At 37.3% G+C, this 13,106-nt stretch overlaps 1 protein-coding gene across 6 annotated transcripts in view; it reads right to left on the bottom strand.

The window, feature by feature from the left end:
* MICU1 (mitochondrial calcium uptake 1) overlaps positions 1-13,106 on the bottom strand; it is a 248,469-nt gene that overhangs the window by 209,039 nt on the left and 26,324 nt on the right. Inside the window, exon 2 of one of the 6 annotated variants that reach the window (XM_041748274.1) lies at positions 11,223-11,300. The exons of 4 other annotated variants lie outside the window; for them this stretch is intronic. The gene's annotated coding sequence lies outside the window, so the exon portion shown is untranslated. Of the gene's footprint in view, positions 1-7,056; positions 7,119-11,222; positions 11,301-13,106 lie in introns of those variants that run through there. One more of the 6 variants, XM_041748276.1, reaches the window with a different exon arrangement.

Here is a 13,106-nt window from a genome sequence, read left to right as displayed (position 1 = left end):
TTTTAAAGATTTTACTTATTTATTCATGAGAGACACAGAGAGAGAGAGAGGCAGAGACACAGGCAGAGGAAGAAGCAGGCTCCATGCCGGGAGCCCAATGTGGGATGCAATCTGGAGACTCCAGGATCATGTCCCAGGCCGAAGGCAGGTGCTAAACTGCTGAGCCACCCAGGCGCCCCATTTTTTTTGTATATTTGGAATAAATGTATCACACTAATACAAGATACTAAAAATAGATGAATTGGTGGATAAAGTAAAAGAGAATAAATGGCAACCCTATTTTTGCTCAATGTTTTCTTTCAACTTAAAACTGCTTGAAAAATCTACTAACGGTGGACAATGCAAGATGGTGGAGTAGGAGACCTTAGTTTTGTCCGGTCCCAGGAATTCAGCCAGATAACTATCCAATCCTTCTGAACACCTGTGAACTCAATTTGATATCTAAGAATAGCTGCAATTCTACAAATAGAAAAGTGACCGCTTTCTGCAAGTTAGAAGACGCAGAGAAGTGAACCTGAAGTGATATATGCAAAGATAAACTGCAGGTGGGGAGGGAACCTTCATAGGCCAGCACCAGAAAGTGATAGAGTAATAGAAAACAAAATCAGAACTTTCAGAAGTCTGCTCCAATGAGGTACCTGAAAAGTGTACCTGAAAGGTGTTCAGTTGGTGAAGCAGAGTGGAATCCTAGGCAGAACAATGTGCTCTCAGGATCCCCGGGATCACAGGAAGACTGGAGGTGCCTAGGTGTAGCAGAGTTCCCAGGCATTGGAGCAGGGAAGCCGGCTGCAATCAGTGAGCTCAGGAGTGGGCTCTTAGCTCAGGGTTACCATATACTGCAAACTGCTGCACGGCCCATCGACTGCTCTCCAAGAAGGGGCCCAATGAGTGGCAGAACCACAGAGAAATCCCCTTCCTCCCCTGAAAGGAGCAGTGTAGGTGTGCACCGCAGAAGTCTGCAGGATTAGGAGATGAGAAACTGGGTGACGTGCCTGAGATAAAAGTCTGGGTGAGGGATGCCTGGGTGGTTCAGCAGTTGAGCCTCTGCCTTCAGCTCAGGGTGTGATCCCAGGTCCTGGGATTGAGTCCCACATCAGGCTCCCTGCCTGGAGCCTGCTTCTTCCTCTGCCTGTGTCTCTACTTCTCTCTGTGTGTCTCTCATGAATAAATCTTAAAAAAAAAAAAAAAAAAAAAGGTCTGGGTGAGCACAGAGTACAGAGACTAAGGAGACAGGAGTGATTGGCTGCTTTACCCTGAAGGCACACTGATGGACACGAGATGGGAGGTCCTCATTCTCATACTCATCCTCTAAAGCAGCACAGAAAACCTTCAGGGAGGGAACAAAGCAATCCCAAGCCCCTTCCTTAGCCCCCTGGCAAGGGCAGTGCGATCTGCCCATGGCAAAGACATTTGAGAATTAAGGCAAAAGGCTCCTCTTCCAGAAGATCAGCAAAACATCTGGTTAAGATCAAGTTTACTGATCACAGAGAACACCAAAACTCCAGCGCTAGGGGAAAATAGTATATAGAATGGATGGGTTTTTTCTCCCAACCATTCTTTAATCTTTCAATTTTAATTTTTTTTCTCTTTTCTTTTCAACCAATTTCTAATTATACCAACTCTTTTAAAATTTTGTTTTCATTTTTATGATTACATTCTATCCTTTCATTGTTTTTAATTTTATGTGTAATATATATAATGTATAACAAAAAATATGTTTAAAATTTTCAATCTAGTTTCCTAAACAAGCAGACCAAACTACACCCAGAATCTAATGTATCGCTCTGGGGGATCCCTGGGTGGCTCAGCAGTTTCACGCCTGCCTTTGGCCCAGGGCACGATCCTGGAGTCCCGGGATCGAGTCCCGGGATCGAGTCCCGCGTAGGGCTCCTGGCATGGAGCCTGCTTCTCCCTCTGCCTGTGCCTCTGCCTCTCTCTCTCTCTGTTTATCATAAATAAATAAAAATAAATCTTTAAAAAAAAACTAATATATCGCTCTGTTCTCTTCATCTAATCACATTATTTGTTTTGTTAAAGTCTCTTTTAATTTTCATCCTTACAATTACATACTATCCTTTCAATCTATTTAATTTTATTTATACACACACACACACACACACACACACACACATATATATAAGTTTTTCTTTCTTTACACTTTTGAGATGTAGTTTCTTCTAACAAACCAAAATATGCTCAGGATACAGCATATTCTCTGTTCTGTTCACCTCTCTGTTTACACCCCTTCCTTTTTTTTTTTTTTGTCCTTTAATTTTCCATTTTACAGTTACAGCCTATCTTTTTATTGTATTTAATTTTATTTGTGTACATATATAAGTTTTTCTCATTTTACAATTCTGAGATCTAGTTTTCTAATCAACAGACCAACCAAAATACACACAAGATCCAGTGTATTGCTCAGTTCTGTTCACCTGTCTGGTTATAGTATCTCTTTTTTAAAAAAAAATGTTATATCTTTTTCAGTATTGGGTTTCTTCTGATTTGTTCTGGGGTTGTTATTGCCGTTTTAGTATTCCCTTCTCTTGTTCATCTGTTCTTTTCTGAACTGAATGGCAAGACAGATAAACTCATCTGAAAAAAAAAGAGAACAAGAGGCAGAACTATGAGAGACCTAATCAGTATGGATATAAAGAAGATGTTGGAACCAAGAGTTCAGAATTACAATTATATAGATAGTAGGTGGGCTTGAAAAAAAGCATAGAAAGCACCAGAGAATGTCTTCCTGGAGAAATAAAAGAACTAAAATCTAATCAAGTCAAAATCAAAAACACTATTACAGACATGTAATAAAAAATGGAGGCTGTAACTGCTAGGATAAATGAGGGAGAAGACAGAATTAGTGATTAGAGAAGACAAAATGATGGAGAATAAAGAAACAGAAAATGATTAACAACTACCAGGGATACCTGGGTAGCTCATTCAGTTAAGCATCAGCCTTCCATTCAGATCATGACTGCAAGGTCCTGGGATCTAGCCCCACACTATCAGACTCCCAGAGGCTTCCACCCTGCCGCACATGCTCACTCTCTCACTCTCTCTCTGCTCTTTCTCAAATAAATAAATTCTTAAAACACACACACACACACACACACACACACACATACACACACATAAAACTACTGGATCACAAGGGGAGAATTTGAGAGATGTGATAACATAAAGCAAAATAATAGAATAACTGAGATCCCAAAAGAAAAACAATAGAATAACTGAGATCCCAGAAGAAGAGGAAACAGCAAGAGAGGGGCAGAAGGTATATTAGAGCAGATTACAGCAGAAAACTTCCCCTATCTGGAGAAGGAAACAGGCACTCAAGTCCAGGAGGGCATGGAGAACACTCCTTAAAAATCAATAAAAATAGGTTAACATCCTGACATATGCTAGTGAAACTTATAAATCACAGAAACAAAGAAAAAAATCATGAAAGCAGCTCAGGACAAGAGATTTGTAACCTACGAGGGTAAAAACACTAGACTGGCAACAGATCTGTCCACAGAGACCCAGTAGGCCAGAAAGGAGAGAGATTCAGGGTGCTAAATGAGAAAAATACACAGCCAAGAATACTTTATCCAGCTAGGATGTCATCTAAAATAGAAGGAGAGATATAAAGCTTCCAGGACAAACAAAAACTAAAAGAATTTCTGAACACTAAACCAGCCCTACAAGAAATATTAAAAGGGTTCCTTTAAATGAAGAGAGAGGCCAAAAGTAACACAGACCAGAAAGGAACAGAGACAATATAGAAAAACACTAACTTCACAGGTAATACAATGGCACTAAATTCACATCTTTCAATAGTTACTCTTAAGGTAAATGGGCTAAATGCCCCAGTCAAAAGACACAGATACCAGATTGGATAAAAAAGCAAGACACATCCATATGCTGTCTGCAAGAGACTCATTGTAGATCCGAAGACACCTCCAGATTGAAAGTGAGGGGGTGGAAAACCATTTGTCATGCTAATGAACACACAGCAAAAGAAAGCCAAGGTGGCAATTCTTCTATCAAATTAATTTTTTTTTTTACAAATTAGATTTTAAAACAAAGACTGTAATAAGAGATGAGGAAGGACACTATATCATAATTAAATGGTCTATGCAACAAGCAATCTAACAATTGTAAATATTTAGGCCCCTAACATGGGAGCAGCCAATTACATAAACCAATTAATAACAAATTGGGGTCTGAAAGAAATAATACGTCAATAAAGATGTAAAGAAATAATACATCAATAACAATACACCCCACTCACTGCAATGGACAGATCATCTAAGCAGAAGATCAACAAGGAAACAAGGGCTTTGAATGATACTCTAGACCAGTTGGGACTTCACAGATATATTCAGAATATTCCATCCTAAAGCAACAGAATATACATTCTTCACGAGTGCACATGGAACAGAATAGATCACAGACTGGGTCACAAATCAGGTTTCAACCAGGACTAAAAGATTGGGATCATCCCCTACATATTTTTAGACCACAATGCTTTGAAGTGAACTCAATCACAAGAGGAAATCTGTAAAGAACTCAAATATATGGAGGCTAAAGAACATCCTACTGTAGAATAATGGGTCACCCAGGAGATAAAAGAATTTTAAAAATTCATGGAAACAAATGAAAATAAAAACACAACTGTTCAAAACATTTGTGATGCAGTAAAGGTGCTCCTTAGAGGGAAGTATATAGCAATACAAGCCTTTCTCAAGAAACAAGAAAGGTCTCAAATACACTAACCTTACACATAAAGGAGCTGAAGAGCAGCAAATAAAACCTTTATTATTTCTCTTCTGCTGGATTAGATCAAAGAAATCAATAAAATAGAAACCAAAAGAACAGATCAACAAAACTAAGAACTGGTTCTTTGAAAGAATTACTATGATGGTAAACGACTGGCCAGACTTATCAAAAAGAGAAAGGAACCAAATAAGTAAAATCATGAATGAAAGAGAGATCACAACCAACACTGAAGAAATACAAACTATTATAAGAACAAATTATGAGCAAGTGTATACAAACAAATTACACAACCTTGAAGAAATGGATGCATTCCTTGAGAAATGAGAAACTACCAAAACTGAAACAGGAAGAAAGAGAAAACCTAAACAGACCAATGACCAGCAAGGAAATAGAAGTAGTCATCAAAAACCTCCCAACAAACAAGAGTCCAGGCCAGAACGTTTCCCAGGAGAATTCTACCAAACATTTACTTTTTAAAAAAATTTATTTATTAATGAGAGATACAAAGAGAGAGAGAGGGAGGCAGACACAGGCAGAGGGAGAAGCAGGCTCCATGCAGGGAGCCTGACATGGGACTCGATCCCGGGTCTCCAGGATCACACCCTGGGCTGAAGGCAGTGCTAAACCGCTGAGCCACTGAGGCTGCCCTCTACCAAACATTTAAACAAGAATTAACACCTATTCTCTGAAGTGTTTCAAAAAACAGAAATGGAAGGAAAACTTCCAAACTCTTTCTATTAGGAGAGCATTACCTTCATGCCAAAACCAGAGAAAGATCTCATCAAAAGGAAAATTACAGACCATTATCTCTGATAAACATGGATGCTAAAATTATCACCAAGATATAGCCAATAGGATCCAGCAGTACATTAAAAAGATTATTCACCACGACCAAGTAGGATTCATTCCTAGGCTGCAAGGATGGGTCAACATATACAAATCAACCAATGTGTTACACTACAGTAATAAAAGAAAGAACAAGAACCATATGATCCTCTCAATAGATGCAGAAAGAGCATTTGACAACACACAGCATCCTTTCTTGTTTAAAATTCTTCACAGTGTAGGGATAGAGGGAACATACTTCAATATCATAAAAGCAATATACAAAAAGCCCACAGTGAGTATCATTCTCAATGGGGAAAAACTGAGAGCTTTTCCCCTAAGGTCAATAACACAAAAGGGATGTCCACTATCACCACTATTATTCAACACAGTACTACAAGTCCTAGCCTCAGCAATCAGACAACAAAAAGAAATGAAAGGGGCAGCCCAGGTAGCTCAGTGGTTTAGCGCTGCTTTCAGCCCAGGGTGTGATCCTGGAGACCCGGGATTGAGTCCCATGTCAGGCTCCCTGCATGGAGCCTGCTTCTCCCTCTGCCTGCTTCTCCCTCTGCCTGTGTCTGTGCTTCTGTGTGTGTCTCTCATGAATAAATAAATAAAATCTTAAAAAAAAAAAAAAAGAAATGAAAGGCATACAAATCAGCAAGGAAAAAGTCAAACTCTCACTCTTCACAGATGATATGATACTTCATATGGAAAATCCAAAAGACTCCAACCCCAAACTGCTAGCACGCAAACAGGAATTCAGCAAAGTGGCAGGATATAAAATCAATGCACACAAAACAGTTGCATTTCTATACATTAACAATGAGACAGAAGAGAGAGAAGTTAAGGAGTCAATCCCACATACAGTTGCACTCAAAACTATAAGATACCTAGGAATAAACCTAACCAAAGAGGCAAAGGATATATACTCAGAAAACTATAGAAAATTCATGAAAGAAACTGAGGAAGACACAAAGAAATGGAATGGATTGGAAGAACAATGTTGTTAAAACATCTATGCTACTTAGAGCAGTCCTTACATTCAATGCAATCTCTACCAAAATACCATCAACTTTTTTCAGAGTTGGAACAAATAATCCTAAAATCTGTATGGAACCAAAAAAGACTCCGAATTGCCAAAGGAATGTTGAAAAAGAAAACCACAGCTGGTAGCATCACAATTCCAGAATTCAAGCTCTTATACAAACCTGTAATCACCAAGACAGTATGGTACTGGCACAAAAACACAGATCAATGGAACAGAATAGAGAACCCAGAAATGGACTCTCAACAATATGACCAACTGATCTTTGACAAAGCAGGAAAGAATATCAATGGAAAAAAGACAGCCTCTTCAACAAATTGTGCTGGGAAAATTGGAGTCATGTAGAAGAATGAAACTGAACCATTTTCTTACACCATTCACAAAGATAAACTCAAAATGGATGAAAGACTGGGGACACTTACTTGAGTGGCTTAGTGGGTTAAGCATCTGCCTTCAGCTCAGGTCATGATCCCAGGGACCTGGAAACAAGCCCCACCTCACCAGGTTCCCTGCTCAGCAGGGAGTCTGCTTCTCCCTTTCCCTCTGCCACTCCTCCTGCTTGTGCACGCTCTGTCAAAATAAATAAAAATCTTTTTTAAAAAAATGGATGAAAGACCTAAACGTGAGACAAGAATCTCCCAAAATCCTAGAGTAGAACATAGGAAGCAACCTCTATGACTGGGGCCACAGCATCTTCTTGCAAGACATGTCTCCAAAGGCAAGAGAAACAAAGGCCAAACTGAACTACTGGGATTTCATCAAGATAAAAGGTTCTTTTTTTTTTTTTTTAAGATTATTTTTATTATTCATGAAAGACACAGAGAGAGAGGCAGAGACACAGGCAGGAGAAGCATGCTCCATGCAGGGAGCCCAATGTGGGACTTGATCCCAGGTCTTCAGGATCATGCTCCGAGCTAAAGGCAGGAGCTAAACCACTGAGCCACCTGGGCTGCCCAAGATAAAAGGTTCTTGCACAGCAAAGGAAATTGCTGACAAAACCAAAAGACAAGCGACAGAATGGGAGAAGATATTTGCAAATGTGTTTTTAGATACAGGGCTAATATCCAAAATCTATAAAGAACTTACAAAACTCAACATCCAAAGAACAAATATTCCAATCAAGAAATGGGCAGAACATATGAACAGATATTTCTTCAAAGACGACATACAAATGGCCAACAGACACATGAAAAAATTCTCAACATCACTCAGCATCAGGGAAATACAAATCAAAACACAATGAAATACCACCTCACACCAGTAAGAATGGCTAAAATTAACAAATAAAGAAACAACAGATGTAGGTAAGAATGCAGAGAAAGGGGGACCTTCCTACACTGCTGGTAGTAATGCAAGCTGGTACAGCCACTCTGGGAACAGTATGCAGGTTCCTCAAAAAGTTGAAAATAGAGCCACCCTACGACCCAGCTATTGCACTACTAGGGATTTACCCTGAAGATACAAATGAAGTGATCTCAAGGGGCACTTGCATCCTAGTATTGATAGCAGCAATGTCCAAAATAGCCAAACTATAGAAAGAGCCCAGATGTCCAGACAGATGGATAAAGAAAATGTGGTGTATATATACAATGAAATACTACTCAGCCATCAAAAAAATGAAATCTTGCCTTTTGCAATGACATGGATGGAACTAGAGGGTATTATGCTAAGTGAAATCAGTCAATCCAAGAAAAATAATCATCATAGGATCTCATTCATATGTGGAATTTAAAAAACAAAACAGAGGATCCTAGGTGAAGAGAGGAAAAAATAAAAGATGAAATCAGAGGGGAGACAAACTATAAGAGACTCTTAATCACAGGAAACAAACTGAGAGTTGCTGGGGGGGGTGAGGAGATGAGGTAACTGGGTATGGACATTAAGGAGGGCATATAATTTAACGAGCACTGGGTATAAGACTGATGAATCACTGAATTCTACCTCTGAAACTAATAATAAACATTATATTTTAATTAATTGAATTTAAATTTTAAAAAAGGCATGGAAAAAAATAAATAAATAAAAATTAAAAAATAAAGGCATGGAAAAAAGTCTACTAATTAAAATAATATTACTTCCTAATGCAAGATATTTTCCATTTACAAACATCATTTACCTGATTCAATCACAATGATTATACATGTTTCGTATTTCTTGAGGAAATACTCAATTTCACCTATGACTGCTCACTATATTTCTCCCAACAGGATGAAATAGACAAAAACGTTTACAATCCTTTTTTCTTGCACTCTTTTACCAGTTGTGATCTACTTTACCCTTATGTAGCAATGGTAGGGAGTTAACAACATTGCATAGTTACTGACTTCTTACAATCTTTCTCAACAGGTGTTACACAAGAGAATAACATATCCATTGGGCAAGTGAATTAACTTTTCTCCTATACATTAGAATGGCAGTAGTTTTGTACCAATAGGATTAGGATTGAGAAAATAATCACTGAAATAATTTATTTTGTTCTGTGGTTCAGATGGGGAAATCTGGTTGCAAAGACTATCGGAGATATGAAAAACTATCCAGACCTAACTTACAGCATCAGGAGTAGCTAATACAAAAAAAAAAAAAAAAAAAAAAGGAGTAGCTAATACTATTAGTCATCATATCCTTATTTTGTACAGAGAATAGAGGAACTAACAAAATAAAAACACGTATGTTAACACTGAGGTAAGACAGATAAATGAACTACTTAAACTTCATCTTTTTTCTACACATTTATTTTATTTTATTTAAGATTTTATTTATTTATTCATGAGGGACACAGAGAGAGAAAGAGGCAGAAACATAGGCAGCAGGAGAAGCAGGTTCCAAGCAGGGAGCCTGACATGTGACTCAATCCCAAGTCTCCAGGATCACACCCTGGACCAAAGGTGGCACTAAACCGCTGAGTCACCCGGGGTGCCCTCTACAAATTTATTTTAGAGAGAGACAGCAATCATGCATGAGCACAGGAAGGGACAGGGGGAGAATCCCAAGCAGACTCTGCACTAGTGCAGACCTCAATGTGGGGCTCAATTTCATGTGCCTGAGATCATGACCTGAGCAGAAACCAAGAGCTAGACACTTACCCAAGACACCCAGGTGCCCTTAAATGACATCTTTTAAAATACCTTTGTAAGGCGGGCCTAGGTGGCTCAGTCAGCTAAACATCCACTTTCAGCTCATGTCATGATGCCAGGGTCCTGAGATAGAGCGCCATAATGGACTCCCTACTCAGTGAGGAGCCTGTTTCTCCCTCTCCCTCAGTTGCTCCCCTTGCTTTTGCATGCACACGCACGCAGTCTTTCCCCTTCTCTCAAATAAATTAACTTAATCAGATATATCCATAAGCCAAGAATAATCATTAGTATTTTCCTGATATGTATATAATTGCTACAAGAGAAAGTTAGTATACTAAAATCCTGATGGTATTTATAAGGAAAGGCCAGGATTTTTCTCTAACCAGATTCAAACATTTTTAGGAAATTCCTAAAAATGAAATATTAAAATACCATCTTAATATTTATTTGTAATTAGTCTAAAAAAACCATTTCAGAGCATTCTACCAAACTCAAGAAATGTAACCCTATTCCTTCTTTCTTTTCTCATTTTCTTTTCTCTCTTCTTATATTCATCCCAGAAGCCTATAAGTCTTTCCAAGGAACTGTTAGCCTCACTGACAGTTCTCAACACTAATACAATCCTAAAAATTGAGTTTCCTGTTCCATCATCCATGGCCAGGTTTCTAAGAGCACAAAGGAAACATCAAATGCTCAGTCTTTATCCTTATACAGAGCTTCTGCTAGGCAAGCTAAAGTACACAGTAATCTAAATGGTGTAACAACAAAATCAGGCCTAGTTGCAAACCATTGTGCTAGATGATAGAAAAGGAAAAAAAAAAAAAAAAAAAAACAAGAGGAATCCTCCCTATATTCTTGGGATCACATTTCCTTTGGTCAAAAAAAAGAGTTCCCCTTTCTCAGACTTTAGGTACCTATACTACCACTCTCCATAAATGAGTTTGTATTTCCTAGGATTTTCTATATTCATAAAGTGTACAAAAAGCCCAATTAAGGAATGAGCAGATGATCTGAACAGACACATCATCAAATAAGAGACATAAATGGTAAATTAGCACTTGCAAAGATGATCAACATCATTAGCTATTAGAAAAATGATCATGAAAACCACAATGAAAAAAAAAACACAATGAGATACTACTATATACCAACAGAATGGCTAAAAACAAAACAAAACAAAACAAAAAAAAAACACTAAAGCCAACAATATTTGACAATATCAAAGATACAGAGCAACTGTAACACTTATCCATGATTGGAGGGAATGAAAGATGAAGCATTCCTAGATACTCTAGAGATGAAAACTAAAGTTTGCACAAAAATCTGTACATTTCCGTACCTGAAATGTTCACAGTTTTATTCATAATTACCAAAATTGTAAATAACCTAAATGACTAAATAATAAAATTATAAAATAATCTAAATGACTTTCAAATGTTGCATGGATAAACAAACTCCAGTATATCCATATAATGGAAAACTACGCAGTAATCAATCAGGAGTAAATTACTTACATGCTCAAGAAGAATCTGAAAGGTATTACACTGATGATGAAAGCAGTTTCAAAAGGTTACATGCTTTTATCTGATATTCTGGAAAAGTAAAAGAATAGTGATGGAGAACGGATCAGACTACCAGAAGTTACAGGTAGGTAGAAGATTTGATTACAACAGAACCACACATAAATTTTGGAGGTGATAGCCTGTATCCTGACAGATACTCTATATTGTGTGTGGGACAGTCACACAAATCTTTTTTTTTTTAAGATTAATTAATTTATTTATTCATGAGAGAGAAGCAGACACACACGCAGAGGGAGAAGCAGGCTCCCAGTGGAGAGCCTGATGCAGGACGTGAACCCGGAACTCCGGGATCATGCCCTGAGCTGAAGGCAGACAACCACTGAGCCACCCGGGCATCCCAAGTCACACAAATCTATACATGTGCTAACACTCAAAGAAATACATAGCAAAGTCTAAGTCAATCTTATTGTATTTTCCATTTTTAAAATATTTTAAAATTCTATTTCATTTAATATTTCTATATCTATACTTAATATAGATAGTATTTTATTTTTCTCATCTCTGTCACGTTTTGCTTAAATTCAAATTTAAATAACGTAGTAAAGCAATTAATTTGCTTGCTAAGCTCTAGGCAGTTTAAAATAGTATAAAACTAATCCGTTTCTGGGGCTCCTGGGTGGCAAAGTTGATTAAGCATTTCACTCTTAATTTTGGCTCAGGTTGTAATCTCAGGGTCATGAGATGAAGCCCTGTGTCAGGCTTCATGCTCAGTGCAGAGTTTGCTTAAGTTTCTTTCTCCCTCTCATTCTGCCCCCTCCCCACTAGTGCATGCACTCTCTCTTTAAAATAAATAAATAAACCTTTAAAAATAGTAATAAACTATTTCTTTCACATACCCATTAAATCATTAAATGATCATTTTGTGTTTTGAGAGGTAGTTCTCTCAGAATGTTTGTTTTTCCCCTAGTGACTGCTTTAAATTCTCTACTTCTACCCATTTCAGATGATGAAAATATATTTAGGAAATATTAAGTAGCTCTAAGAACACACAGGTAAGGATGTCTGGGTCGCTCAGCAGTTGAGCGTCTGCCTTCGGCTCAGGTCATGATCCTGGAGTCCTGGCATCAAGTCCTGCATTGGACTCCTCGATGGGGAGCCTGCCTCTCCCTCTGCCTATGTCTCTGCCTCTCTCTCTCTCTCATGAATAAATAAATAAATTTAAAAAAAAAAAAGAACACACAAGGTAAAGGCCAGAAAGGAACTCATATCTCAGTCAAAAGGCCTTTAAAAATTATTATAAATAATTATAAATAAAAGGTAGATGTCATTTAGAAAAAAATTATTCTCAATCTTATAAATGGGATATTTATATAAAATATAAATATATATAATATATTAAAATATATAAAATAAAATAAAATATATAAAATAAATAAAATATATAAAATAAAATATAAAAATTATTCTCGGTCTTATAAATGGGATATTTATGTAAAATATAAATATATATTATATATTAAAATATATAAAATAAAATATATAAAATAAAATATAAAAATTATCCCTTTTATAAGACTGAGAATAATTTTTATATATTATCATAAATTTGTTACTTTGACCTTGAATGCTTGTTCTACCTGCTAAAGCCAAAAAGCCATATCATTTATATGATATCAGCCATTAAAACAAAATATATAGTCTAGTCTACTAAGAAATAAACTAAGTACACACTTCACCACTTTAGACTTTTCCAACAGCAGGCTCAATCTGATCTGAGGTAGGGAAAGCCATACTACAATGTAAGCTTCAGAGATTTGAAAACCCAATGCATATTCAACTCATAAACATTTCCTCGCATACTGGACGTAAGACTTT

The sequence above is a fragment of the Vulpes lagopus genome, chromosome 3, assembly GCF_018345385.1.
Source record: "Vulpes lagopus strain Blue_001 chromosome 3, ASM1834538v1, whole genome shotgun sequence".
NCBI classification, from domain to species: Eukaryota; Metazoa; Chordata; class Mammalia; order Carnivora; family Canidae; genus Vulpes; species Vulpes lagopus.
The sequence above is the reverse complement of the archived record's forward strand: the minus strand, read 5'-3'. Positions and strand labels throughout refer to the sequence as shown.